The sequence below is a fragment of the Chrysoperla carnea genome, chromosome 1 (assembly GCF_905475395.1).
Source record: "Chrysoperla carnea chromosome 1, inChrCarn1.1, whole genome shotgun sequence".
NCBI classification, from domain to species: Eukaryota; Metazoa; Arthropoda; class Insecta; order Neuroptera; family Chrysopidae; genus Chrysoperla; species Chrysoperla carnea.
The window spans coordinates 54,704,241-54,711,188 of record NC_058337.1 but is presented as its reverse complement, the minus strand read 5'-3'; positions in this window follow the sequence as shown (position 1 = coordinate 54,711,188).

Sequence of the window (6,948 nt, the reverse complement as noted above, 5' to 3'; positions counted from 1 at the left end):
TCGATAACTCCAGGAGAAGGCGGGAATTGACGTTTGACCTTGGGAACCAGGTACCTCGAAGGCCAATTCTGACGCGATATTTGTGTTCAGCTATCCCAAAAATCTTCGAGTAACAAGTTTGGAATCATTTTCATCACTATTAACCGAATTGTGAATTTAGTATGTTTACAGTTAATTAAAAATGCAATTATAAAATGCATCTTATTTATGCAAGTTGCATATTTTTAATTTCTTATAAAGCAATTTAGGTCATAAAATTTCTTGTAAAACTAATCGAGTGCCAAAACCAAATTCAAATTCGACTAACTGTTAAAAATTTTCGAACTGCATTGCTTCGTTTCTGCGACTATATATGACTTTCATTATTATGTCTAATATTTTAGTCCTTCAGTTATAATTTCAGTCAAACAGTATTGAACTATATATATCTATGGTATTGAACAATCATTATACTGTGTGTGTCGAATATCATGCCCAATATGAATTCAAAATCAGTATTAATTAATATTAGACGAGTAGACAGGTGGTTTCAGGTGGAAATAAATCGGAATTAACTGAAACTTTGAGATATTGTTTAGGGATGGTTAATTAACATTTTCTCAAGTTTTCGACCTCGAGGACCCTGTGCAAACGAGGAGGGGGGGCAACCTCCCGTTTTACTCTATAACTTTTGTTCCTTACGTCCTACGGTAAAAGCATTCCATTACTTTTATGTAGAGTACAAACATATGTGTATGTCAATTCGTTACTGAGATATGGTGCTTCGAAAAAGGGAACAATTTCCAAAAAAGGCTTAAAAATGCCAACATTATCATGAGAATTTTCGAGGTTGCCGAATCCAAATCCAAACTTAAAAATTGTGAAAATACAAACTAGCAGCCGGCTTAGTTTCTTGCCAAAAAATCATATTTTGAAAAATAAAACAAAAATAAAGTCAGATATCTTTCATTTATTCTTAAAATTTCTTTTTTTGACTGTTGCGTGATGAAAGTGGTGGTGGGAGGGAGAGGTATTTTTAAAATTGTAACTAAAAACGGAAGAATAAGGTCATGACTCTCGCTTCCGTTTCTTGCTCGTTGAAAATTGAGGGTAAAAAATTCACTGCCGATCTTCTAACTCACTTCCAGTGTGCCTGCATTACCAAAAAAATTCGATTGAAACTGCTTTATTTTAGGTCGCCGGTTGTCGCATGGCAAAATGATTCCTCTAATAATCTGATTCATTTTACCGCATATTGGAAGACATACTGTAAATGCATTTTCAATGCCTATAAGCATTATACAAAGTACTGAAAAACTTGAACTGAAATTTGTATAGAATTAATTATATGTTTTTTTTAGCAAGTGATATATTACCTAGAAGTACATAATATGATAATATTTTAACTCTAACAGACAGCTATGCTATCTGTTTGATTATCAGTCAATCAATTGAATATAATAGACAGGATGTAACCTTTTGTTTGTGTTAAATTATTTATTAAACATTGATATTACAATAAAGTAATAAATTTTATATTAGAACTATATGTCTGACAATAATGTTTTTTATTGAAAAAAATACCGTCAGCTATTGTAATTAATTTTAAAGAGTTTTTTTAAAAATAAATTAAAATTCTAATTTATTGAAATAATTCAAGACTAAATTATCGTTATCAATTTATTATTATGTACTGTTTGTAAGAACTATGTTATAAAACTCTCTGAAATTCGAACAAACCAACCAAAAAATGTAATAACTGAATGTGTCCTGTTATCTATGTTTCAATTATTAAATTTTTTGCTAAAAATAGACACAAAATTCGAAAAATAGAATTTTTTTATAGGTAATTTAGGATAAGGTAAATATTACTTTAAAAAATAGTTAAGAGTGCGTCAAGTTAAAAAATAATCATATTATGAATTTTAGTCAAATTTGTTATGTAGTCTACAATTTTTCTAATATTAATTAAAAAACCCAAAGTTTGAGTATTAACTCTCCTTTAATCTTCGTTTGTATATTAATTTTAAACAAGGTTATTTTCGACCCCTTTCAAAATCGGTAGGAACAATGGAAACATCAGTTAATGATTTTAATTTTTTAATTATAATTTGATAGTAAAATATTTTGTCTTTTAATTTTTTGTTATTTTAAATTTATCGAAAATGAGTGTAAGACATTCAAATAACTAAAGTTTTAAAAGGATTTGATACGACGAAACTTGTCATATATTTTTTATCAATGAGAACTCTATTAATAAATTGTGCAATATAAAAATTTTTATTTTATATTGATAAATTTCACATTATAATCATCACCAAGATTCACAAAATTCATTTGATCTAAAATCCCACAGTATCTATCTAAAACAGATTTAATTATAACATAATTATTTTGTATGAATGTGAAGTCAGAGTCAGTGACCAAATTACATGATATAAAATAAAATGAACATTTAATAAATATGTTATTAATAAAATATTATTTTATATTTAATGTGTCATGTCTATAATGTATCACCATCAGTCATCTTGTCCGCTTAGCTTTTATATACCAAATGCAACAAATATGTTTTGTTTTCATAATAATAACTACATGCTACACGTATATAATAAAAAAAGAGCCGTATTTATAAACAAATTTTAAACTATGTAACCAAATATGTTGAATCCATAAATACTATCATCATTAATAATTTTAATTCACTAATTCTTATTACTTTAATCGAATACTCAATTTTTGCTTAGATATCATGAATAATTAGAAATATCTTTCATGTTTAAATGAGTTTAAATTTAATTATTTCCTTATCTTGAGTTCTGTCAACGTGATTCTGTCGCTCTTTCATCTCTCCCGTCTACAACCAATACTGTTTACATATCAGTAAAGTACATTATATCTAATAAATATAAAATTATAAAACAATTATAAAAAATAATCATTCAATTTATAAAATGTTCTTGTAAGACATTGTAGAAAAAATGGAAAGTTATTAAGCTACCTATAATTCAAAAAAATCGCATTAGGTGGAGAAGTCGGCGTCGTATAGATGGAAACGTTAGCCAATTATACAGAGCCTGAAGACTGTACTTCAGTTATCCACGAAGGTCAACTTGCTGAATATTACATATTGTTTATGAAAATGCATTTCTAGAAGAGTTGGGCATTTATGCCATAGCAATGAAGAAACAAACTTCTCGAAAAGATTTGTATTTCCATAAATCTAAAAGCGAACTAAAATTTGTGGCATTTGCTATGAATACAACTGTGTTTGAAATAACATTGTATGTAGGTATAGATAGATAGACTGACTGACTGACTGACTGTATATGTAGAACCAAACAGTTTTAAAATATGTGTGATCAATTACAAAACATCAAGTACTCATAAATCAATGTTTATAATATAATTAATATAATATTTATAGGTAGTTTTACAACATCAAGTCTATAAAACAGTTCAAAGCAACACTCTCATAACTCAATAACACAACGAAATAAAATGGTTCATGGACTCACATCGTAGCTTTGTACAGCTTTATAGAATATCCGTTGTTCAAACTTTTAGGATAGTTTCATTTATTAGCTCCTCAATTTCAGAGGTTGAGTGCACCTCTTTCATGCATAGCCCATCACAACTATTAATTATATTAATTTTGTTGCGACGTATGAACTGGTTACGCCTTAACCAACTGAGCTAATAAGGCGACGATTTAGGATATTAAAACTCTAAACTAACTAAAGTTTTCCTCTCAAAATTGTTTTACACACTCAAATATTTTATCTGACTTGTCGTTTCTTGCGTTGGTTTATGTCTTACTCCATCAAGAATTGAAAGTTTGTTTTTTAGTCAGATCAATATTTTTACACCATGTATATATGAATTATATCAAGGTATACTAAGTTTAGTCTCAACAAAATTTTGGTGTATAGTCTATGTCATTAAAAATGCTCGAAATAAAACATTCTAAGTGTTACTATTATAACATAATATATGATGGAGTACGCTTAGAATGTTTTAACTGTTGCAATTTTTATGGAATCAAGTATAGGTGTTCATAAAATCCATTTCCGGTTGTTCGCCTGAAGGTCTGTAAGCCTGTCATTACGATAATCAAAAACGAAAAGAGATATCAAGCTGAAATTTTCATAGGGTGAGTTTATGTTCATAAGTAACATACGCTAATTGGGTAACATACGCTAAGCTCGTAGGACCCATCTTGTAAAGCGTTAGAGATAGAAAGTTTAAATGTAGAAAATGTTCCTTATAAAAAAATAAACAACGGTTACTTGAAATTTTTTTTCATAAACATCACGAATTACACTTGAGGGAGCAAATTAGATTAGAACATTATATAGTATGTATTATTTGGGAGTATCAGTTGTGTATGTGACACAACAGTCGCCTTATAATACACGATTGTGGTTATATAAGAGTGACTAACTTTTTTTACTTATGTGATGTAAAAAAACAAACGATTTCGTAATCAACACTGTCTATACATGGTATTTCATTAATAAGTCCATGGTTTGTTTTCACTTGTTTAAGTTAATACTAAGAAGTTATTCACGGGGCTCTAGCTATTAAACAAAGAAATACCATGTTTCTCTCCAATGTTTAATCCAGCTAGGTACATACCTTGGGATAATCTATTAGAAGTTACTTCGTAAAATTTTGGTACCATTATTTAGAATTAAAATACCTCTTTTCATTGAAGGATTAAAATTTCCGCAACCGACTATCTATTACTGTAATCATGTAATAAAAACATGATATAATTTTCCTGAAAGTACTTAAAACTGCAACCAATTTATGAATTTACTACAATCGTTTTCAATTGGTTTCGTCCATAAATAGTTAACCATAATTAATAAATTATTTTTTAGTTATTTAAATTTAGTTAGTAAGCGAACTTTTGCATAATGGCAGTTGTACAGAGGGTTTGAGAAATAAAGCAATGCACTTGTTAGTTGATTGAAGTGAATCAATTTTAAAAAAGGAAGGTTCATAGTCGTAGTAATAGTTGCGAATAAGCCTATCGATTAGGCCTTTGTAGATGTTTAATCTATCCTCTGAACCTCCTCCACTGCAAATGCGGTTGCTTTTGAGGTACAAATATAATTTTCTTTTTTTTTTCTACATCTCACTTCTAATAAATAATAACACACAATCAGAAGGTAAATCAACTTTTTAAATTCCAAAAAAGATCGATTTCAATAAGTATTTAATGTATTGAGATTTATTGTAAAATTGGAAAACGGTAAACTTTTCAATGATACCGATATATACACAATATACGGCGTTAAAAATTTTATGGTCATGGTATTTTTCGAGATCATCCTGAAATTTTCACATCGGAGCTCTAGTTTGTGTCACTGGATTCTTGAGTAACGCAATATTTCACGTTCAAATCAGTATTAATTCCTAGGCCAGCAAAAGTAGAAAGGTTCAGAGTTATAATTCAACTTGTTTCCCATATTTCTCACCGGCTATTTTTAAATAACTGGTCTCCGAGAAAATAATAAACGCATTTTATAGGTATAATTATTGAAAATTTTTACAAAATGAAATTAAAAACATAACCGTGTTAAATGATACTCATAGTCATGAAGGTTATAGAACAGGAGAAAGATCGCTATGTACTAAAGCATTAGCGTACCTGTCCCTAAAAATTTGTAGAATTTATAATTCATTTTTAAGCCACCAGCCGCGCTGTCATCAAGAAGTAGTATCTGTGAAGTTAGCTGTTGTTGTTAGCATAATGTACAAATTGATATATCATTTGAAATTAGCGCACAACAGCCCGCTTTTATTGATACTACGTATTGATCGCAGCGCCTCACTTATTTTATCCATATTTCGGGGACAATATTTTCTATAGCGATTGTTCTCCTGCCTATATGCTTCATGGTATTTTACTATGACTTGTGGAGTGGAGCACAAGTCACAGTATTTTACTATGACTTGTGGTATGGAGCACAAGTCATAGTATTTTACTATGACTTGTGGAGTGGAGCACAACCCATAGTATTTTGCTATGACTTGTGGAGTGGAGCACAAGTCATAGTATTTTACTATGACTTGTGGAGTGGAGCACAACCCATAGTATTTTGCTATGACTTGTGGAGTGGAGCACAAGTCATAGTATTTTACTATGACTTGTGGTATGGAGCACAAGTCATAGTATTTTACTATGACTTGTGGAGTGGAGCACATGTCATAGTATTTTACTATGACTTGTGGAGTGGAGCACAAGTCATAGTATTTTACTATGACTTGTGGAGTGGAGCACAAGTCATAGTATTTTACTATGACTTGTGGTATGGAGCACAAGTCATAGTATTTTACTATGACTTGTGGAGTGGAGCACAAGTCATAGTATTTTACTATGACTTGTGGAGTGGAGCACAAGTCATAGTATTTTACTATGACTTGTGGAGTGGAGCACAAGTCATAGTATTTTACTATGACTTGTGGAGTGGAGCACAAGTCATAGTATTTTACTATGACTTGTGGTATGGAGCACAAGTCATATTATTTTACTATGACTTGTGGAGTGGAGCACAAGTCATAGTATTTTACTATGACTTGTGGAGTGGAGATCAAGTCATAGTATTTTACTATGACTTGTGGAGTGGAGCACAAGTCATAGTATTTTACTATGACTTGTGGAGTGGAGATCAAGTCATAGTATTTTACTATGACTTGTGGAGTGGAGCACAAGTCATAGTATTTTACTATGACTTGTGGAGTGGAGCACAAGTAATAGTATTTTACTATGACTTGTGGAGTGGAGCATAAGTCATAGTATTTTACTATGACTTGTGGAGCGGAGCACAAGTCATAGTATTTTACTATGACTTGTGGAGTGGAGCACAAGTCATAGTATTTTACTATGACTTTTGGAGCGGAGCACAAGTCATAGTATTTTACTATGACTTGTGGTATGGAGCACAAGTCATAGTATTT